A 24,634-nucleotide genomic window follows, 5' to 3' on the forward strand; every position below is an offset into this window, starting at 1 on the left:
CCCTAACTTTTCTCAGCAGCTGTAAGTCCTCTTCAATGCTCACTGAATAAATTGTTATCTTCATCTAAATCAGGGGTAGGCAAATATATAACCCATGGGCCACATCTGTCCCACCACTTGTTACAATAAAGTTTTATTGGAACACAGCCATGTTCATTTCTTTACCCATGTGTGTGGCTACTTTCCCACTACAACACCTAAGTTAAATAGGTACAACAGAGACCATATGGTCTCAAAAATATTTACTATCTGGCCCTGAAAAAGTTTACTTATCCCCACACCAAGGCCTTGAAATATACAGAATAGAATTAAGTCAAAGACAGGATGTTATGGGCCTACAGTTTATCACAAATGATTAATCAACACATTTAGGAAGAATGATTCACAGTTTTGAAATCATGCAAAAATGTGTTCATCCCTAGGGTCTGTGTATAGTTAAAGATATACTCTGCTCTAGGCAATGCTCGATCCTAATAATCCTGTTAAAGTAAGAATAGAATTAATCAATTAATGGAGTGTTGATGAATTAATTCAATAATTGTTTTACTATGATACAGACAGACTAAGGGAAAAATGGGAAAAAGAACAGCCAAATTTTGAAGCAATGACAGGAGGCTGAGGAGAATACCAAGAAGAGAATATCAATTCTAAGAAGCAGCCACAAGCCCAGAACCAAGAGGGACCTCCATAGAAATGTACGGATTTGTACTGATGGTGGTGAGAGCTTCCCATTCAGTCTGGCCTGTGTTGTTGGAGTCTGGTTGTGCTCCAGAGGCATATGATTTTGAAAACTACCATGGTCCCTGCCTGAAATCGCTGTCAAAAGTGGCCCCTCACTGTTGCCCCCATAGACAAGTGATTACTTACGAAGCCCAACACCGTATTGGAATCCCACACCTTGCATAGCTGCAAATTCTCACAGCCTTAAATCCAGGCAACACAAAACCATTTGTCACTTTTTCTTTTTTTTTTAATGTATCGAGACCTAAGTGTGAATCTTTTTTTTAATTGAAGTATCATTGATTTACAATGTTATGTTACTCTCTACTATGCTACAAGGTGAATCATTCATACATATACATTTATTTAAACTCCATGCCCTTTTCTCACTTCCAACTAACAGTTCCCACAGCAGTTTCCTAAAACCAGAGCAGTCTATGCAAGGTAGGTGCCACTGCTCAAAGAAGAAATAATAAAATATCTGCATTTGAAAATATATATACACTAACTAGAACCCAATTGGTAACAAATGTTAGGCCTGATACACTGAGCCTGAAAACCATCTGAGAATGGTCTTTCACCAGGGAGGGAGAGAATATTGCCAAGGTTAAGCTCATGGTCTTTAGGATCTGGCAAATGTGGAATGGAATCTGACCTGTTATTTGAGCCCTTGCAAGAGATATGCATTTGATCCCTGGGTCAAGAAAATCCCCTGGAGTAGAGAATAGCAACCCACTCCAGCATTCTTGCCTGGAAAATTCCATGGACAGAGGAGGCTGGTGGGCTGCAGTACATGGGGCCACAAGGAGTTGAACACGATCGATCAACTAAGCACACACACACAGATAGCACAAGCCTCAATTTCATCTGCAAAATGGAGCTTATAGTTATGCTTCCTCATAGGGTCACTATAAGAATAAATGACATAATGCATAGAGAGTACATAGTACCTGATACCTAGTAAGCATTCAGCAAAGGTCATTATTATTGCTACCAATACTTTGGTCACCTGATGCGAAGAAACGACTCATTGGAAAAGACCCTGATGCTGGGAAAGATTGAAGCCAGAAGGAGAAGGGGATGACAGAGGATGAGCTGGTTGGATGGCATCAGTGACTCAATGGACATGAGTTTGAGCAAACTCTGGGAGTTAGTGATGGGCAGGGAAGCCTGGTATGCTGCAGTCCACGAAGTCACAAAGAGTCAGACATGACTGAGTAACTGAACTGAACTGAACCATTATCCCTATGTTCATGTTAACAAGTACATAAAAGGAAATGCTTGACTTTCCAACGACTTCTAAGACAACGTAACTCTCTTTGAACAACAGCACTGAAATTGCATGCCCTACTTAAATGAGAACACAAGGGCATACAAGGGTTTACATTTTTCCCAAGGCAAGAAAATAAGCAATGATGCAGATGTGGAAAGAATGTTTTCAGCCCACTGCCTACCTGTTATACTCTCATAAAAGAAGTCATTATGTCATTAAACAAGTAATTACCTTTGTTTTATTACTTTTCCAAATAAAAATCACCCATGTTGAACTTAAGAGCCAGGAGCCCAGTATCCCCAAGTCTTCCAGCCATACAACATTACCCTTACCTGTAATATTTGTATTAAGATACAAGTACAAGTGCTTTAAAAAGGGAGAGATACCAAAACACTGTAGCTCCAAAAAGGCAGAAGTTCACTCGACTCTTACGGTAACAATCCAGACATAACTCAGTGGCTTGGGTGACTCTGCTCCACAAGAACATCAGGGACCCAGGCTCCTACTTTGCTGTTCTCCCATCCTCTGTGGCCCCTGGACCAGCACTATCAGCATCACCCAAGAGCTTGTTAGAAATGTAAATCCTCATGTCCCCACCTCAACCCTACTGAATCAGAACTCCAGAAAGGGAGGTCCTGCAATCATAGGCTACGACAAGACTCTTAGACACTGTCCTTATCTTGTGGTCAAATGGACTTACTGCTACTTCCATGTTCTAGGTCATGGAAGGAGGAAAAGAGGAAATGAGAGATAAGTCATTTTCCATCAAGGGAGTAGATGGAAATTACATGTTTGCACATTCTGTTTGTCTTCCACTGGCAAGAAGCCTGGTCAACAGGACTCATCCAGCTGCAAAACAAATGCAGTCTTGAGTAGGGTAGTCATGTGCCGTGATGACACTAAGGGAGTTCCAGGTTAAAAGCAAGAACAGATGTTGGGGGACAATTGAAAGTTTCTGCCATGCTACTAGAAGAAATGGCTACACCCTCCTCGTCCCCACACAGTGGGAAACCAAACATTCCCAATATCTCTCCAAGAGGTTTCATTATTTCCTCTAGGTTTGAATGTTTCCATCCCCCTGAATAATTATCTCAGTTGAGTCAGACCTCTTAAGGCCGTTCTTTTCTTTCCTCCCTAGTTTCTTTCCTTCATTTCCCCAAAACCCTTATACAAGAGCAGTTACATGGAACAGGCATTGTGGGGGACGCCGCTGCAAAGTGGATAACTTCAAATCAGACACCCTCGTTCCAGGGACTTCCTTGGTGGTCCAAGGAAGACTCTGCACTCCTGCATGCAGGTTCGATCCCTGGTTGGGGAATTAGATCCCATATGCCGCAACTAAGAGCTCTCAGGCCACAACTAAAGATCCCAAGTGCTGCAACGAAGATCAAAGATCCTGCATGCTACAACCATGACCTCGTGCAAGCAAATAAGAATGTGTTTAAAAGAGAAAACACACCCTCGTTCCAAAGTCCCCCTTGACCATTCCTCCAAGAACCTCTCCCTGGTCAACTTCCTCGCTTTTCTCTATCCTGAGCACCTCATCTCCTCCTTTCTCAGCTGCCTGTGGGAGTCTAACATGGTTCCAGCTTCTGAAAAAAAAAAAGGAGTTTCCATCTCTCTTGGTTTCTGATTCAGCCAGTGAGTACAGGAAAGCAGAGGGAAGCATGCCCTCATATCTAAGGAAGATAACAGTAAATTTTCCTAAAGGCCAATCCCACTCTGGCAGAAATTCTGTTATCAGGTTTGAAACAATACATTGTTTTCCTCCACCCAAAAATACATCAGGGGGCCACCAGGCATGGCAGTTCACCTCTGAAACACATTAAGCATTTTCCCAGCGGTCATGCTGGTGGATTACTATGTAAATTTAAGTCAATCAAATCAAATGGACTTAAGAGAAGGGACTTGCAATAACTAGCATTTGTTTCACATGTTTACTTTTCATTTTTTTTAACTTAAAATTGATAAATTTTACTCTGAAATGGCATAGATCTATTGAAGCCCTGTTTGTAGACCAGTATTTCTTCCCATACTATCAATGGGCTATTTCACTTAATTTACCAAAAACATAAAAATGTATAGTTAATCAAAATCTTTAAATAAAAGAAGTAAAGAGTTAAAAAGTTGAAACAGTACAAGAAAGCAGTATCTCCTTCCCTACTCTGTTTCTCCCCAAAGATTATTTGGTAACAACGGCATGTGCTTCCTTTCAGGGGAAAAAAATAATGTGCCTATTGCAATGATTATGCCTAAGCATTTATTGGAAGTTTACTTTATGCTGTACACTGTACCAAGCATTTCACAAGTACGCATTTAACTCTCATGACAACCCTAGGATGGGCCCAGATTTTATAGGTGAGGAAACTGCGGCATGGGGCGCTATGTGGGCAACTCACCCATGGTCACATATCAAGTAGTGGAGGGGAGAATCAGCCCAGGTAGGCAGACTCCTGAGTCCAGGCGCTATAGCACCTCGCTCAGTGGGACTTGGACCCCACGTGGCCCACACATTTCTCTAAGTAAAGCCAGCAAAATATTCATTCCTCAAATCCCAACACAGCCACTCAAGGAATGTTCTCTCTCAGACCAATGAGCACATTTCTAATTTATTCCCCATCCAAGAATTACAAATTTTTTGGCCACACCTCATGGTTTGTGGGATTTTAGTTCTCCACCAGAAATTAAACCCCATACCCTGGCAGTGAGTCCTAACCACTGGGATGCCAGCGAATTCCCCAAAAGAAGATTTTTTGTTTGTTTGTTTGTTTAAGAAAATTACAAAACAGAGAGACGACTGTAGAAAAGGAGAACAGACCCAAGGAGCAGCCAAATGCTGGCTTTCTTTTCCTTTCCCCGTGTCCTCTCTGCTAAGGAAATACTGATGGGAGCACCTTTAGGATTACAGATGGCAACCAGACGGACCGGAAGGAGGTTCCTCCAACCGGAAATGAAAGTAGGGGGCGGGGCATCTCCCAGGGCTGTTCCATCTGAGAAGAGGTTCCTCCACAGAGAGTGGCCCTGACTCCAGAGTCTCAGAAAGAGGGTTTAGATTGAACAGTGCCAAAGAAAATTGCACTAGACAGAGTTAAACAGGCAAGGGAGATTTTATTCAAGACTCTTGCTGCAAGAGGGGAGAGAGGCTGAACATAAAGGCAAGCAGGAGAGTTGCTACGTGCTGGGATGAGCTGGTGGGAAAGTACTAGAGGAAGTTAGCAGGGAGGTTGGTCAATGTAATCAGGCCATCCATCTGTGTTTGCTAATTGGTGCCTATGGACGTTATGATTCCTATCTGCCCACACAGACTGGGAGACAATCATGGCCAAGTTTCCTGATGATTCATTTCAAAGGGGTGACTCCCAGGTCCTTGAGAAAGACATTCCTGGGTTAGAACCCTGGCGAGAGGCTGGGAGAAGATTTACCTCTCAAAGGGGCAGAGAAAGAATTTACGATTGAAGGTTTTTTAAAGTAAGCACTCTAAGAAAAGCAGGTCAGAGGTCTGGAGTCATAGGGAAGAAGCCCTGGTGCGGGACTGACAAGTTTAGCCGAGCTGAGCGGACCTTGCAGAACATCTGGCTCCTTCCAAGGGCCAGGGTCCTCTGCACACTTCACACTCGAAGCCCTGAAGCCCTGAAGCCCACCACTTTGTCCCCAGTGCAGCAATTCAAAACTGATCTTCCCTTTCATTGTAAAAGTAGCCCCTGTTTTGGGGAAATTATTTGGTTCCCCGTCAACTTCGGCTTTGTTCCTTCTCCTTTGGCATCGAAACTGTTAAGATTTTGAAAATCATTTCATTGAAAGACAGAATGGAAAAGCAAAGCTTTCTTAATCGGATCTCAGCACTGCACCAACTTAGCTGACTTTGCATTTTGAAAAAGCTGCCCAGTTTCCTGAGGAGGCAAGATAGCAACCATTGAAGCACTGCTGTAGCAAGCAGGCTTTCTTCTGTTAATGCTGGGCAGCTTGGGCCTAAATGGCTTAGGTACAGTTCTACTTAGACAAGACTCTCCAATGAGGGACCACTGGCAAGGAAGATGCTGAAAAATACCATCAATAGCAATTAATACAGAAATAAGAGGAAATTCTATTTAATTAAAATTAGTAGTAGCATAGCTCACAGCCTTGACTGTAGCCTGTGCCTGTCTCTAACTCAGGAAAAGAAACAGAAGCTCGTCAAGGGAGGCCAGCAAACTTATTTCCCATCCCTCCTACTGGGCTATAAAGGAATTCTCCTATAGTTCTTCTTGTGTCATCAAAACACCTATCTCCTCTTCACTGAACACTCAACCTTTACATCCGAACAGGAGAATTGTTGAAAACCCAAAGCCGGCAGCTGCTTCCCCCACCCCTGTCACCTCCTGGAACTAGAGGAAACCTGCAAACTGGCAGCAGCCCCTCCTGTTCACCCACAGCAAGCTCCTTCCAGAATTCACAGTGATGGAGTTGCTTTGCAGAGTGGTTGAAAGATTTGCTCTGAAGCCTATTTCTTCCTCCTTTCTCCTCAATTGCAGAACAGATCCTTCTGTATCTCAGAAGCACCATCCAGGAATCCTACAATCAGGGACCCAGGGAATCCCTGAGGTGGTCCCTTTGGGGAGCTCCAGGACCCCGCCCCAGGAACCTTGCTAGATTCTTTGGTCAATTTAGGCAGGAAATGAACCAAGGAGAGAGACCTTTCCCAGTTTAGGGACAGAGGCAGAACAAGGGGCCTCAGCAACACCAATTCTGATCTCCAAAGTGGGTTCCACAGCCCCTCTGTCCTCTTGAGGAGAACCATGTGGTGGCCGTAAGTGAGACTCATATTCCCAGGGGAAAGAGCTGTCACTTAGCGAGCAGCTCAGAACCAGACAGAGACAGGGAGCGGGTGGACCCATCTGATGGGGCTCAGTCGACCTGGGAGTGAAACAAACCCAAAACCCTGCAAAGTTGCCCTCAAGACCTGTGCTGCCTGATCTGCTGCTGCTGCTAAGTTGCTTCAGTCGAGTCCGACTCTTTCCTCTAAAGCCCACTTCATTTTTCAGGACTTTCTTAACTGAAACAGATACATTGTTATTCTAGGCTTTGTTTTTTAATGTTTTTAAGGTTGTGTTGTTTTTACAAAACAAGGTTCAACTAATGTCCCTGTGTGCCTGATGCTTTGTGATCAAGTCTCAGAGACTGTTGTGAGTTTCAAATAAGATCTGCGGTCTTATTTATTTATTTGGTGTTTATTTATTTGGCTATGCTGGATCTTAGTTGCAGCAGGTGAGATCTTTGATCACTGAGGCCTGCAGGATCTTTAGCTGTGGCATGTGGGACCTAGTTCCCTAATCAGAGATCGAACCCAGGACCCCTGCATTGGGAGCACAGAGTCTTGGTCACTGGACCACCAGGAAAGTCCTTGAGATCTTATTTTTAAATGACTATTTTCAAACTTATCTGAAAAGATTTTCTAAAATGGCCAAATGAACTATCAGGAATTTTTATGCAAAACCAAGAGTGAAATACTTTAAAAGGAGGTAAGAATCCCTGCCTGCCCATGGTATCCCAAGGGACAAAGCCTAAAGCCCCCACATCCCTGCATTAGCAGGAAGCCCAGCTCATCTCCTCATCATTGCCTTTACTGATCCACAATTCACACATTAAAATAATAATCAACATAAAACCATGCAACGGAAAGTACTTACCCGGAAACCTGGGGGCAAGGAAAATGGCTTCAATTCACATTCGATCTGGCTCTGAGCTTTCTGGAAAACAAGGCAAAAAGGAAAGCATCATGGGCTATGTGGGTTATTTACCTTCTTACTAGTATCAGCTCTAACAGAGTCCAAATTCATCTTTCTGGTTTTAAAGATAAAGAAACTTGGGCACAGAGAACATTAGGAGTTTTGCACATTACAGACCTGAGCTGAATCTGAACTTGAACCCCAGTCAACTGAGCCTTTCTGAACTCCTGTGCCATTCTGCACCCTTGGTGTTTCCCTCCAGCCCTCAAATACAGTTTTTCCCCAACCCTGGATAGAAGAGTGACCAGGGAAGGCTTTGACCACAGCAGGACTCCTGTGGCTAGGTCATCAGGTCATTAAGCTGTACATGCATGCTGCAGCCCACGAGGTCACAAAGAGTCGGACACGACTGAGCAACTGAACTGATGATTATACACGTACCCATGTATTCACATCCTTCAAAGGATGGGGAAAACTGTGCTCTTCACTATTGAGTTGTGTGAACATGGCAAAGAGTAATAGGGAAGGAAACTAATACTCACATCCAGGCCAGCTGAGCTAGGAGCATTTGTATGTATTCATCATTTTTAGTCCACCTGAACAGCTTGCAAGATGAGGGCCTAAGTGAGTGCTAAATAGCTTGGCCAAGGTTGGTTAACTATTAAGGGTTGCAAGATCAAAATATAAAACCTAAGAAATCTATGTGACTTTAAAGCATAGGCTCTCCCCACAAAACAATATTGGCTCCAAACCTACCCTGTGTCTTTCTTCATTTACAAAATCAGGATGTTGCATGAATGTTCATTAAGAAAAGACTGCACATATACCTATGTGTATACTACAAAAGAAGGACCTTAAAGAAATACCCCAAAGGGTTAACGATGAGTTTTCTCTGGGGCAGGGTATGAGCATACCTCCAGGAAGGAGCAGGGGAAGAGGGGCATATATCAATATAAAACTTAAATCTCTTACAGTTAAAATATATTTATATGCCACATAAATTAAATAAAATAGTGCAATTAAAATAAAATAAAAGGGATTGAATTAGATAATTCTTGAAGTCCTTCCTGGTTATGACCATTGTATATTTCTCCTTAAGAAGCTGCATGTTCAGCAGCCTCCCTGAAAACCTACTTCAACTGAAACTGCAGAATAGTTTTTACTAACAATGTGGAGCAATTGCGTCACCCAGTGGTCATACTAAAAATGACAAAGTACCTTTCCTATCCACATGAATTAGTCAGATATTGTGTTCAGTCTTCAGGAAAACAATAGTTCCTTTTGCATTTAACAATGATAAGCAATTAAGTTAATTTAACAAATGCAAAATTTTATCTGTGGTAAAATCTCTTTATTATTCCCTCAAACCAACCAACACTGTGTTCTCATTTATCCTCATGGTCACATTTTTCATTTTCAGCTTCATAGATTAACAGTGTCATAGCCAGAATGAACCTTAGGTACCCATGGAACCTGACCACATCATTTTACAAAGGAGGAAATCTGTCTCTAGCTTGTGGCCAGATGCAGGAGACACAGGTTCAATCCCATGGCCAGGAAGATTCCCTGGAGAAGGGAATGGCAACCCACTCCAGTATTCTTGCCTGGAGAATCCCATGGACAGAGGAGCCTAGTGGACTATAGTCCATAAAGTTACAAAGAGTCGGACACGACTGAGCACACCCTATACGAGGGATGCAAGGCTTCTAATCATACTCTCATTAGAACTGAAGTCCTCTATTACTAACCAATGTTGAATTCGTTGTCACATTGGGGGTCATTAATCTTTTGTATGGTGAGATGTCTACATCAGTCAGTAAAGTCTGTAAGTGCACAAATAAACTACATTATATCACAAAGGAACCAATTATATTGGAATACGTTTCCATCCACAGATCCTCAAGGCTCCATGAATACCAGGTAAGAACCCACGAAAAAAGGCCCAGGAAATGATTCACTTCCCAAAGACAGACTGTGATGAACCTGCTAACCATCGATAAGCACTCAATTGCCCTTTTCTCCAGTTCCCCTTTTTTGCAAGCAAGTTTTTATCAGCCCTATGCTGTCCCTCAATGCACAGAAGACATCGTCCTCGAGTAAGCCACTTCTTCCCTATTTTTTCATTCTCTGCTGTAAGACAGAATGTTCACAGAAGGCAGCAGAAGTTTTCCTTCCCTGTTTGGCTCCCCAAGCATGTGTTACTAGGGTCATCATGGTGGAATGCACGGAACAGCTGTGACATGAGATGGCACAGATTTTGAATCCCACTTCTCCCCCTGAGGCATAGGAACAAGGAACGGTATATCAATATTACAGGAATGGGATAAGTAAAGTGTCTGGCACTGAGCCTAGCGGATGGTTACTGCTCCATAGATGCTGATTTCCTTCCTCCATACAAGCAGTTGAAACAAGTAGTGTGCTGATTATTTCCCATTTACTCTTCAAATCTACTCTCTACCTTTCTCCATCCGCCTCTTTGCAGCAGGGGGTTGAGTATACACTGTATCAGTGCATTCCCTTGCCCTTTGGCTGCAATTAGATCCAGACATTAAGAAATACCATTTGGGTATTAGAAGGAAAGAAGAAAGGAAAATCAGATTTTAAAATCATCTAGCTACCTACCTACCTTTAAAATCCCTCCCTACCAAGTCAGCTGAGCTGGGTGCGCACAGCTAACAAAGGCAACCCTCTCCATAAAGTCACCCTCTCTGGGCGCCCACGACCACTGCCTCCCTTGCTCCTCAGGCCACACAAAGAATGGCTCCTAGGCTCCTAGCCCTGGCATCATGCCCCATCCCTTATTGGTTTCCCTTAACTCTGCCCACACCACTACAAGGAGTGCTTCTACTAAGGTCTTCTCGATTACCCCGTTTGCAAGGCATCTGTTTCCTACTGGAACCCTGAGTGACATAGACAACTGCTGACAAAATGAGGAAGGTAACTAGAGAGTCTGTACAGTGTGCGTCAAGTCATTCAAACACACAACACACACACACACACACACACACACACTCTAGGTTGGCATATGCTGTATTGGATGTGCCCTGGATGACACACCCATCCTCTTCCTTGTCCTGTTAAGAATGGCTCTTTTCCTATTATACAGAGTGAAGTAAGTTAGAAAGACAAATATATTAATGCATATATATGGAATCTAGAAATACAGCAATGATTTGCAGGGCAATTTGCAGGGCAGCAAGGAGACAACAAAATAAAGAACAGACTTTTGGACACAGTGGGGGAAGTGAGAGGGTGGGATGATTCGAGAGAATAGCACTGAAACATGTGCATTACCATATGGAAAATAGATAGCCTGTGGGAGTTTGATGTATGATGCAGGGAACCCAAAGCCCAGGGTTCTGTGACAACCTAGATGGATAGGGTGGGTAGGGAAGGGGGGCTCAGGACGGGGGCAGGGTACATGTGTATACCTGTGGCCAATTCATGTTGATGTATGACAGAAGCCATCACAATATTGTAAAGTAATTATCCTCTAATTAAATTTTTTAAAAAGAGTGGCCTTTTTATATTAGAAAAAAGAATGGTGATCATTTTAAGATGTATAGAAATATCAAAACACTATATTGTGCACCAAGAACTAATATAGTGTTGTAGGTAAGTTATTGAGAAGGCGATGGCACCCCACTCCAGTACTCTTGCCTGGAAAATCCCATGGACTGAGGAGCCTGGTGGGCTGCAGTCCCTGGGGTCGCTAAGAGACAGACATGACTGAGCGACTTCACTTTCACTTTTCACTTTCATGCATTGGAGAAGGAAATGGCAACCCACTCCAGTGTTCTTGCCTGGAGAATCCCAGGGACGGGGGAGCCTGGTGGGCTGCAGTCTATGGGGTCGCACAGAGTCGGACACGACTGAAGCGACTTAGCAGCAGCAGCAGCAGGTACATTATACTTTAAAACAAACAAACTCACAGAAAAAGAGAACAGATTTGTGGTTCTAGAGGTAGGGAGTAGGGGGAGGGAGAATAGAATGAAGGTGGTCAAAAGGTACAAACTTCCAGTTATAAGATAAATAAGTACTAGAGATGTAACATACAGCATGATAAATATAATTAACATTGCTTCACATTATATATGAAAATGGTTAAGTAAATTCTAAGAGTGCACCTCATAAAGAAAAGTAATTTTTTTTCTCTTGTAATTATATGAGATGAGGTACATTCACTAAATGTATTGTGATCACTTCATAATGTATGTAAATCAAATCATTATGCTGTACACTTTAAACTGATAAAGTGCTGTAAGTCAATTATATCTCAATAAAGCTGAATAATAAAACTGAAAGGGAAAAAATCATCAAAGAAGGAGGAGAAGTGAAGAAAAGGAATACAAGGAGAAGGAAGGAAGGGAGGGAAGGAGAGGAAGACTGAGGAAGAAGCAAACCAACCTACAGCTGGGGAACAAAACAAACGTTTTCTTCATGGTTACTTAATCACAGTAGGTAAAAACCTAGGTGGAAGATATAGAATTAGCAGCTAGATTTCTGCAATATATTTTGTTTATACATTTGACTTCAAAACCATATAAATATTTTATACAATTATAAAACACATTAAAAATTAAAGCAAAGTTAAGATTCCAAAGCAAAATTAACCAAATGAATCTGAGTATGTACCAGGTTGAAGACATAACCACACAGAAAAGAAGTGTTTCAAAGAGCTTTAAAATGCAGTCACGTGACAGCTTATCCCTAACACCTTAGGACAGTGGTTCTCAACTGGTAGCAATTTTGACCCCAGAAGCCATTTGGCAATGTCTGGAGCATCTCTGATTATCACAAGGGGTGACAGTTGCTACCAACATCTAGTAAATAGAGGCCAGAAATGCTGCTAAGGGCTTCCCTGGTGGCTCAGTGATAAAGAAACCTCCTGCAATGCAGGAGACTCGGGTTTGAACCTTGGGTCAGGAAGATCCCCTGGAGGAGGGAATGGCAACCCATTCCAGTGTTCTTGCCTGGGAAAGCCCATGGACAGAGGAGTCTGGTGCACTGCAGTAAATGGGGAAGCAAAAGAGTCGGACACAACTTAGTAACTAAACAACAACAATAAAGCTGCTGTTGTTCAGCATAGTCCTTCCAATGAACATTCAGGGTTGATTTCCTTTAGGATTGACTAATTTGATCTCCTTGCTATGCTTGCCATAGTAATCAATACAGTATGGTATTGAGCAGGGAGAGACAAATTGGTACAATGGAGCAGAATAAGGAATACAGAAATAAGCACACACATAAAGCAAATCAATTTCAACAAACGAATTTTACCAAGCCAATTTAGAAGCTGAAGAGGATCTTCTTTTTAAAAATGTTGCTGGGACAAATAGACACTAGTAAGAAAAAGAAGACAAGTCATTGACTAGGAAAAACTATTTTCAGCATGCATATGTGATCAAATAACTACAAAAAAATCTTGTATTTAGCACATGTAAATAATTTCTACAAATCAACAATAAAAAGACAAAGACTCAAAAATGTGCAAAAAACAAGCAGCCATCTTTAAACACACACGTACAATACACAAAATGATACATCATATGGGCCATGACTTGATAATTGATGAATCTGGGTGATGGGTACATGCATATTGACTGCTCTCCTCCCCTACTTTTGTGGAGGTATGAAATTGTATATCATAAAAACTTGAAAAGAAAAAGAGTGAACATCTGTAACCAAGGAAATAATTCTGATTCTCAGGGAAAAGATATCGATTTCCCCAACCCCAACAATTAATACCAACCAATGGTATTGGTTGATTCATACTCAGGCTGTACATATTTTAAACGTATCAATCCTAGTTTCTATGCTGAACCATTAAATCTGAATCTCTAGGGATAGAACCCAAGCTCAGTGCTTTTTTAAACTTCCCTGGAGAGCCTAAAGTTCAACCATAGTCAAGAAGCGCAGATGAATACTATCTTAATTCCTGGTCACTTTTTATGTTCTCTTTGGATGTCATAACAGTTAGGGACTTGACAAGAAAGAATTTACCTGACATGGGAGTATTTGTAGAAACCTGGGCAGGATTAAGAGAAGAAATGCACCCAGCAGGAAACCATCGCATGAATTAATCCCTGGAACCGAAGGGATCAGAAGTAGAACAGTGTTTCCAGGGCACAGGGAGGGCCAGAGTGTGGGAAGGCACAGTCCTGGACTAGACCAGCTGCCAAGGCCCTGGGGAGCACAAATAAGGACCCCGACCTTCCTCGCCCTCCCTCCTTCCAGGATGGCAGGGAGAGACACAGAGCAGGACAGAGCTGGAAGAGCATTTGAAGAAGGTGGTGCTAGGCACGTGTGCCAGCTACACAGATGCCAACAATTCCAATTCCTGGCCACCAGTCTGGCCTGCCCACTGATGCCTGGCTTCCCTTCTTGTCTGATGGTGACTGGGGAAATAATTGGATCACTTTCCTGAACCCACCAATGGAGGAGGAAATCGCAACCCACTCAAGCATTCTTGCCTGGAAAATTCCATGGACAGAGGAGCCTGGAGGGCTACAGACCATGGGGTCACAAAGAGTGGGATACAACTGAGCATACGCCAGTGCAGGAAAGGCCAGAGGCCAGTCTGGGAGAATCAAGGCAAGGCTTTCAGTTGTGCAGAAATCATACGTCAGTTTCAGACAAAGAATTTAAGTCACCAATCTATAAAAACTATGGAGTCACATAGTATCTCACTAGCAGAGAACTAACCTCTGATTTCCCTTTCCTGGCCACTCTTTATTTAAAGAAAGAAGGAAAGGAAGGAAAAAAAAAAAAAGGACAGAGACTGAAAAGTATTGTTTTCAATAACTGTATCTGAAAATGCTATATGAAATTACTTTATTTGATGTAGGCAGGGCTAGGTAAGTCATCCAGCCCATACTCCTCATTTCACAATTAAGGGAACTGAGACGAGAGAGGTGAAGTAATTTACCTAAAGTCCCCACCTGGTTAAGAACAGAGTCCAAATATTGTGACATCCAGCCCAGGGTGTCCACCCAGCTCAGAACACCACAGGGCCTCTTAAGGGGTCCTCCTCTTTGCCAACAAAACCTGGATCAACTAGAGCCCCAGAGTAGCAAGATCATGTAAACACCTGCCACTTAACGTTTTATTTTCATTTCTATTCAGATGTCACTGCCTGGATGTATTTCATGGTTATTACTCAGTCCATTTCAGTGGGCAGTTTTTAAAGCTGAAAAGGGTAATAAATGCCAACAAGCTTCCAGCTGGCTTCCTGGAGGGCGGCTAGTCCAGAAAGAGGGTGCTGAGTGGGCCACCTCAGATGGTGCCAAGTTGTCCCAGGGAGGCGAGCATGAGCAGGAAGCAGACTTCATCAGCCTCCTGATAAAAAAAAAACTAGGCAGCTCCAAAACGACTGTTTCTGGCATTGATTGACTCAGCCTGCAGGCCTGGGAGCTGGCATCCCAGAAGCTGGCTCAGTGGCTACAGAGGGTGGAGCTTAGGCAATATGAGACAGGAATCTTCTCTGGTGATATAGGAGTCTCTCTCCTCTGTTGTGGGGGAGACACAGGTGGTGGGAAACACTGAGGTGGCAGATCCCAGGGAGGGGACCAGGAAGCAGCATGTTCTCAGCCCCAGACAGGAGGCAATGGGGCAATGGCTGTGCGTGTGTGCTAAGTCGCTCCAGTTGTGTCCAACTCTTTGCAACCCTATGGACTGTAGCCCGCCAGGGTCCTCTGTCCATGGGATTCTCCAGGCAAGAATACTGGAGTGGGTTGCCATTTCCTTCTCCAGGGCATCTTCCTGACCCAGGGCTCACACTGGGGTCTCCTGCATTGCAGGCAGAATCTATACCATCTTGAGCCTAGTGTTGAGCCTGGGAAGCCTGCTGTTGAGGGCAGCTCTTCTAAAACAAGATTAGCTCTCCCAATTCTGGGATCCTTATACAGAGGTCCAACCAAGGATGAGAGGAAAGACCAATGATGCCCAGGGTTCCTTCCAGCTCAGAGAACCATGTCCTAGAAAGAGCCAGCAGAGCTCCCTTCATCCCACATCCAGGGTCCTCAACCACAGCCCTGTCGGTTCCCTTCATAGCACATCACAATCTGGAATTACAAATCCAACTGTTCACTTGTTTGTTAGCTGTCTCCCCCACATGACCACGCTCCTCTAGGCCAGGGATTGTTGTACCCAGTGCTCCATGTTGTACCCTACACTTCATAGGTGCACAAAAAAATATCTGATAGAAGTGTTAAATACAGGGATGATTGTGAAACACCCTTACTCCTGAAGAAGGGAAAACCACTTGCAGAAAGAAACAAGCTCTGGCATTTGTAAGTAGGATCAATTACAGTGTGTTCTTGTATCTCCATTTGCCTGGCCAGCTGGAAGCCACTCTGCCCTGTGAGATGATAAAATTTGTATAGCCCCTTGTGGATGCCAAAGCACTTTCATAGCATGGCTTACCCAAAATTGCTGTACCAATAAGCAGGAAACACTTATTCTACCTCCAGATTCAATGTTCTCCCCTCCACCCCTCGCACGATCAGAGTCCTAGTTCCGAGCATACACCAGGGACGGGCTCTATTGCTCCATTTTCAAAGAAGAAAAACAGGAGCTCTGAGAAAATACTGGCTTTGCTAGTCGAAGTTAGGCCTTTAGCAAGAGCCAGAACTCCTCAAAGGATTTGAAAGGAGGAAAAAAGGAAATTGGGGCTTAAAGGGACATGTATTCTTTCCCGCTGGTAGAGGAGAAGCAAAGAGGATAAAAGGAAACAGAGAAAAGGGGAGTGTTTCTGGGCCAGTGATCAGTGAGATAACTAAGTGGCCGCTAATCCTCCATTTTGCCCCAGATAAAGGAGGTGCACTAATCACTGGGAAAGGGTGGGTTACCCCACTGGGAACTCATGTTTCCACCACCTTGCCTTGTGCGCGTTAAATTCCAGTCTTTTGAAGGGCAAAGTGCATGGCATACATTAAAACTACTGTTGTTATTAATAATGCCCAGCCTTTAGATTTGCATAGCTCCATTCCTCCTAAGAGTTTAAAGCCCTTCATACATAGTATCTAATTCTCTCTCAGAATTTTTAGTAGAAAAACATTCCCAGGTCACTATGTAAATATACATAAAAGTTCTTTAAGACATCAGAACACATTTCAGTCTTATTTATACCCTGTGCCCGGGGTAGCACATTTCCGTTTTGACTATGTATCTCTAAAACACCAATTTTCAAGACAGAAACCTAAAAGAGCAACTGTAAACCTCCCATCTCTGGCCAAACTTACTTCCTTTCCATACCTCCATCACAAGGAGTGTAGAAGAAGCTTCTCTCACTTTAAAAATAGCACAGGAGTGCTAGGGAGGAGTAAGGGACAGACGGAGTGGGAGTTTGGAATTAGCACATGCAAACTATTATACATACAATGGATAAACAATGAAGTCCACCTGTATAGCACAGAGAACTATATTCAGTATCCTAAGATAAACCATAGCGGAAAAGAATATGAAGAATGTATACATATAACTGAGTCACTTTGCTCTATAGTAGAAATTAACACAATACTGTAAATCCATTATACTCCAATAAAACAATTTTTTAACAAGTAGCACAGGGCTCACTTCCCACCCTCACCCCATCCTCCCTTTGATACTGTCTGCTCCTGATGTTAACTAAGAGGTAGAAACAATACTTCACACTGAGTGTCTACTCTGTGCAAGCCACTGTGCTAATTGCTTTACAAACACTCACTTATTTAATCCTTGGGACAGAGACATCTAGTCATCCGCCCATAGCCACAGTAGTAGAAATTTTAGTCTCCCCTGCAGCTAGGTGTGGCCATATGACTATTTTCTGGTCAATAATTAAAAGTATCTGTGGAGAATTCCAAGCACACAGCATTATTCTTAAACATGTCTTTCCTCTCCCCTGACTTCACTGATGTTTACAGCCTGAGAACCCAAAACATAACCGATTGAAAACCTCGGCTTTGACTTTTTCCTGATTATGGTTCAAATCGCTCACTATTCCTTAGTCCAAAGATGAAACAATGTATGAGTTATATATTGCAGATATGCAGATGACCTGGCTCCTTGTTGATATTTCTGAGCCACTGAGTCATTCAACTCTGAAGCTTGTCCTTCTTACGGATTCACTGTTCTATACTACAATAAATGTTCAATTGGTTTGAGCCAGGTTGAATCCAAATTTTCGCTATTTGTAGCCAAAATCCTTCTAATGAGTAGTTTGTTTTCCATCTTTTCAGAGGATGAAATGATCCAAGTTAGGATAGGAGTGGTTAGTGGGGAAATGAGAGTCACTACTACCAGCCCTTATTCAGTGCTTTGAAACTCACCAGTGCTCATTGACACTCAGCACTGATGCAGCTCATGGACAGTGTCCCTGACCACCTGCTGCTTATCCAGATGGCTTTCTGGTAACTCTGGGTCTGAATATAAGTTCTCTGACTTGAGCCATACAACCACAGGGGCTAGGGATAGCCTACACTGGTTTTAATTAGACAGTTAAAGATTGAGAGGAAACTCTTGGTCAGGTTGGAAAATCCTCCCAGCAACTTGGCTGAGCAGAAAAGAAGCTTGTGAATGAGTGAGTGAGATGAGGGAGACCAAGTCCCCACCCCATCCACCTGCATTGTGTGGACTGGTGTTGCATGGAGGGGTGTGGTTGGGGGTTGTGATTCTCCATTTCATAGGTGCAGGAATATCTGAGAACAAGTACAGGTGGGAAGAAAATATAATGGAAGGAAAGGAGCTGGGGTGGGGAGACGATTGGAGAAAAGAGGAGGAAACCCAAGAACTAAAGGACCTGTCACACCCTGGGGGCTGTGACTAGCCTGAAGGATTTGGGGCCTCCCTTGGGAGAAAACTATCCTCAGCAAAAGTGGCAGAAAAACCAGGTCAGGGGGTTGATCATTTATTCAGACACTTGCAACAGTGGCAGTATGGAGGTACTTCTGTAGGCAGTTTGCAGGCTGCAGGGCACTGCTTAAAAGTTAAGGAAGGGGAAAAAAGAGAGAGAAACAGAGGCTGAGAAGAGAGAGAGGAGCCCTCACTTCTCAGAATATATGAATCACTCTCTGAAGACTCCTAGAAAAATCTGGGAGACATTCAAGGGACTAACTTCTTGCAGTCATGATGTAGGGGCTCAGAGCTACCCATTTTTCAGGCATTGATGATGATGTGGTCATATGTTGGTTTGCAGGCTGCTAAATCCTGAGACACCAGGATGACAGTAATGTTCCTAGGATGACCAACTCATTCCAATTTTCTTGGGACTTTCCTGACTTTAGGAATGAAAGCATCATGTTCCAGAAAGCCCCTCAGTCCCAGGCAGACCAAAACATCTCCTCTGAAGCACCCTCTATGCACTCAAACCTTTGACTGAACATGCCCCACACTGGTCATTCTCTTAGTCTACATCCAAATGATTCAACTAGACCCAGCAAAAACAAAAGTTGATGGCTTTCACTGCCCTAAGCCTCACTTGGGCTCCTGAAGTTGTGTTACCGGCCTAGGTTAAAAATCAAGGAGCATCCCAAGAGGAACAAACCTTGGCCTAAAGAAGTAAAGGGAACAATGGGTAATATCAAAGAGATGGCAAAAATCTCCACTGTACTAAGTACCACATACCAGATGTCAAGCCCTGCTTTCTTTGGGAAGCTGCCAACCACCTAATGAGCAAAATAAAGGCTAGTTCAGATGCTTCTTAAAAATAAATTTGTCAGGGAACAATTAAAAGCCTTGAATGAACAATTAGCCCAACTGGCAAAGACTTACAAATCCTACCTCGATCAAAACAGTTTATTGAAATTATTAGCCTTTTGAGGGGAATTAGTCTTTTTGAAATTAGTGAGTGTGTCATTAAGGTGATGAAGAGCTACAAGGAAAAGGTCAATAAAGCATTTATTCAGAAAGAAGAAGGCCAAACTCTTTATTCAAAGCCACAGTAATTAAATCAAACAATGTATGTAGCCAACACGGACATCTTTGAACTGTTATGTTGAATACAACAGGATACACTCTGCTCTGAGTTATCGTGGACCCAACAGGTAATCTACAAAACCAAGCCAGGGAAAAGAGGACAACGCAAGTGTATGTAAACCAAATAGTCTGCTAGGATCACCCAAACTCAGTCCTTGGATGAGCATGAAAATGGAGATCCCCAGAAGCTGTCAAGTATGTTCTATTTAGACATCACTGACTCTGAATTAAAGACACCTTTCCCTTCATGTCCACTGTAGAATAGATGTTCTACATTTTAACTGCACTATTTTGAATTTGCCAATAGTTTAGACCAGTGGTCCTCAAACAGAAGCAGATTTGTCCCCAAAGAGTGTTTAGCAATGCCTGCAGTCTTATTTGTCACTCCAGGGATGAGGGGAGGGATGGGCAGGATTGGTTGATACTGGAATCCAGTAGGTAGAGGACACTATTAAACACTCTGCATTGTACAGGGCAGCCCCCATGATAAAGAATCACCCAACCCAAAATGTCAGTCATGCCACTGTTGAGAGGCTTTGATTCAATATACTCTAATTTGAGTTTTGATTTTGCTCTAACTAAAAAAAGCCTTTCTTGACAAATTAATGGCACTAACATGATAAATGAAAATATTACTTTGAGTAACAAAATGATAGTATTTGAGAAACTTCCTTGCACGTCAACATTAAGCCTAACAGTGACAATTGTCTTGTCTTTTCCTTAAAGCCAATGTGTCAGGATTTCTCATTGGTAGTCTTCAGTTCAGTTCAGTTCAGTCGTTCAGTCATGTCCGACTCTTTGTGACCCCATGGACTGAAGCATGCCAGGCCTCCCTGTCCATCACCAACTCCCAGAGTTTACTCAAACTCATGTCCATTGAGTCAGTGATGCCATCCAATCATCTCATCCTCTGTCGTCCCCTTCTCCTCCTGCCCTCAATCTTTCCCAGCATCAGGGTCTTTTCAATTGAGTCAGCTCTTCACATCAGGTGGCCAAAGTATTGGAGTTTGAGCTTCAACAGCAGTCCTTCCAATGAATATTCAGGACTGGTTTCCTTTAGGATGGACTGGTTGGATCTCCTTGCAGTTGAAGGGACTCTCAAGAATCTTCTCCAACACCACAGTTCAAAAGCATCAATTCTTCTGTGCTCAGCTTTCTTCATAGTCCAACTCTCACATCCATACATGACCACTGGAAAAACCATAGCCTTGACTAGACAGACCTTTGTTGGCAAAGTAATGTCTATGCTTTTTAATATGCTGTCTAGGTTGGTAGTCTTAATCATTAATTATTAGTTCTTCAACGTATAAACACTGTACATCCATTCATATATTCCATACTTTAAACATTTTTAGTTATTAAGACAATTTCTATAAATATGTCCTGAAGATAAAATACCCATCATGGTGACGATAGTGAACAAGTTTGTATTGTATAACTGAAATTTACTAAGACTGTAGATGGCAAAAGTTCTTGCCACAAGGAATATATATTTTGAATATATACATGTATCAAATAATTATGTTATACACCTAAAACTAATACAATGTAATATATCAATTACATCTTGATAATAAATAAATAGATAAATAGACTGGGTTTCTCTATTGTTTAGTCATTAAGTCGTGTCCAACTCTTTGCAACCCAATGATCTATAGCCTGCCATACTTCTTTGTCCATGGGATTTTCCAGGCAAGAATACTAGAGTGGGTTTCCATTTCCTTCTCCAGGGTTTCTCTATAGCCCTGAGCCAATTATTCAAAAGAAGTGAGTTCACTTATTGAAATATATTTCAATGCATATATGATAACTACATATACATATATGATAACTACATATAATTATCCTGAAATGAACTAATATACTCATTTTTTATTCTTAAACAAACTTCTCTTTAATAAGAATTCAACTAAAAGAGATCATACCATTTTTATGTTTCTTGTATCTAGTTAGCTAATCATCCAGAATTTTTTAAAGAAATAGCAAAACACCACTTTGTCTCTTTGCCCAAAGAGACAGGAGCTACATTTTTAGCTGGAGTTTATATTTCTGTTCCCAAGCATTCAATGGTTATTACCTGAGAGAATTCTTTGTCAACAGAGCACATATTAAATCAGTTACTGGAAGTATGTTTAGATTATATATGTTAATTTACATTTGATGAACTTGTCTCTCTGGCGCCTGCTGAGACACTAGCTAAGTGCGTAGCCTGGCTGTATTTATCCAAACTCCATAAACAGAAAGCCAAATCCCCACACAGCATATAAAAACATGAATTACATGATCCAGTGAGAGTTCCTGAGGGAAACGGCAGCTTCCAAGGAAAAAATTATTTCAGGTTTAGTCACTGTCTTTGATAAGTTACGTGTTTCTCACCTTGTCTTTCTCCAGAGGGGTGAAGAAACACCCTTTGAAAGAACATAGTAAGCAAAAATATAGGTAAATGCAACCTCTTTCCTTCTACTTTTGAGTCTTCTGAGTTATATTTGATGGTTGAAGCAGAAATTATAATACTGTCTGATATGGTTCTAAATGCATACAGAGGAAATACTTAAGACATCTTTATTCTAAATGGGGCTTCCCTGGTGGCTTAGACAGCAAAGAGTCCACCTGCAATGCAGGAGACCCGGGTTCAATCCCTGGGTCAGGAAGATCCCTTGGAGAAGGAAATGGCTACCCACTCCATTATTCTTGCCTGGAGAATTCCATGGACAGAGGAGCCTGGTAGGCTCCTGTCTATGGGGTTGCAAAGAGTCAGACATGACTGAGCGACTAACCTGCGACTTTCATTTCATTATAAATAGGGGGAGAAAGGGCATAAAGGCATGATTTTTATACCTCATGCAAAACTAGCAAAATGATGACACCAGCAGACTATTATAAGATGTGTGAGTGTTTGTGTGTGTGTGTGTGAGACATCATACCTAAACAACACTGAAAAAAAACTCTACAGAGAGAAACACTTAAGATCACTATAGGTAAATCAAAATGGAATTCTACAAAATGTTCAAATAACCCACAGGAAGGCAGGAAGAAATAACAACAAAAAAAAATTTTAAACACAGAGACAGAACAGAAAGCAAAAGAAAAAATTACAGATTTAAACATAGCATAATAAAAATTACATTAAATATAAACAGTATGATTGAAAGGAAAAGGCTGAAAGTCAAAGGATGGGAAAGATACATCATGCATGTAGTGGGAATTTCTAATGATGCACTTTCACAGCCTTGAGAAATGTCATAGAAACAGCATCTAGAAAAATAGCATATATCAAGAAACTATGTTGATGATTACTTTTCATGTTTTTCTTAGAATAATAGCCTTGTTACAGATCCCAAGGCCAGACCCAGAAGGGAGTATGACTGGGATCATGAAAGCATGGACCTCAGAACACCGGGTTGGCGTTAGGTATGAGCACTGCCTACATACTTGCTGATTGTTCCCAAGACTATCCCAGAAGGGAATGGCCTGGGGTAAAAGCAAGGCGATCTGGACTATGTCAATGTGGAGTCTTGGGAAAGATAGATCAAAGGAAGCTTTGTAGTCTGCAATCAGGAATAAAAGCTGGACTCAGAGTGGACTCTGTGCCTCAGTCCAGTAGAAGCTACAGGTCCCCTGGCCCCCTGCACCAGATTTCGTGTTTTGTTTTCATTCTCATCGCTTGCTCCTGGACCTTTAGGGCAACACATGCAAAATACTAATCAAAAGAAAGACGGAGTGGCTGTTTTGATATCAGATAAAGCTGATTTCAAAGCAAAAAATTACCAAAGTCAGACAGGGACATTATACAATGTTTCAGTTCAGTTCAGTCGCTCAGTCCTGTCTGACTCTTTGCAACCCCATGAACCGCAGCATGCCAGGCCTCCCTGTCCATCACCAACTCCCAGAGTCCACCCAAACCCATGTCCATTAAGTCGGTGATTCCATCCAATCATCTCATCCTCTGTCATCCCCTTCTCCTCCTGCCCTCAATCTTTCCCAGCATCAGGGTCTTTTCAAATGAGTCAGCTCTTCGCATTAGGTAGCCCAAGTATTGGAGTTTCAGCTTCAACAGCAGTCCTTCCAATGAACACCCAGGACTGATCTCCTTTAGGATGGACTGGTTGGATCTCCTTGCAGTCCAGGGGACTCTCAAGAGTCTTCTCAAACATCACAGTTCAAAAGCATCAATTCTTTGGTGCTCAGCTTTCTTTATAGTCCAGCTCTCACATCCATACATGACCACTGGAAAAACCATAGCCTTGACTAGACGGACCTTTGTTGACAAGGTAATGTCTCTGCTTTTTAATATGCTGTCTAGATTGGTCAGAACTTTCCTTCCAAGGAGTAAGCATCTTCTAATTTCATGTCTGCAGTTACTATCTGCAGTGATTTTGGAGCCCAGAAAAATAAAGTCAGCCACTGTTTCCACTGTTGTCCTATCTATTTGCCAAAAGGATCAATCAACCAATAAAACATAGCAATCCTAAATGTAAACATACCAAACAACACAGCTGCCACATATGTAAAGCAAAAACTGATTGAGTTTTTGCAGAAATAGACAATTCCTCAAGTATATCTAGAGACTTCAACATCCCTCAATCAACAATTGCTAGTACATCTAGACAAAAAATCAGCAAGGATAAATAAGAACTCAACATTACCATTAACCAACAATATAATCAACATTTATAGAACACAGCAGCAGAATACAAATCCCTCTCTAGTGTCCATAGAACATATGCCAAAATAGACCTTATTCTGGCTCATAAAATGAACTTCAACAAATTTAAAAGAATTAAAATCATATAGAATGTGTTCCGGAGAAGGCAATGGCACCCCACTTCAGTACTCTTGCTTGGAAAATCCCATGGATAGAGGAGCCTGATAGGCTTCAGTCCATGGGGTTGCTGAGTCGGACATGACTGAGTGACTTCACTTTCCCTTTTCACTTTCATGCATTGGAGAAGGAAATGGCAACCCACTCCAGTGTTCTTGC

General features: G+C 42.3%; 1 long non-coding RNA gene across 2 annotated transcripts in view; it reads right to left on the reverse strand.

Annotated features, from left to right (window-relative positions):
* LOC112448761 (uncharacterized) overlaps positions 1–7,718 on the reverse strand; it is a 244,102-nt gene extending 236,384 nt beyond the window's left edge. For both annotated transcript variants that reach the window (XR_009496394.1, XR_003037124.2), the window contains exon 1: positions 7,660–7,718. This is a non-coding gene — a long non-coding RNA (uncharacterized lncRNA). The remainder of the gene's footprint in view (positions 1–7,659) is intronic.
* Positions 7,719–24,634: the final 16,916 nt, after the last annotated feature.

The sequence above is a fragment of the Bos taurus genome, chromosome 11 (assembly GCF_002263795.3).
Source record: "Bos taurus isolate L1 Dominette 01449 registration number 42190680 breed Hereford chromosome 11, ARS-UCD2.0, whole genome shotgun sequence".
Classification (NCBI taxonomy): Eukaryota; Metazoa; Chordata; class Mammalia; order Artiodactyla; family Bovidae; genus Bos; species Bos taurus.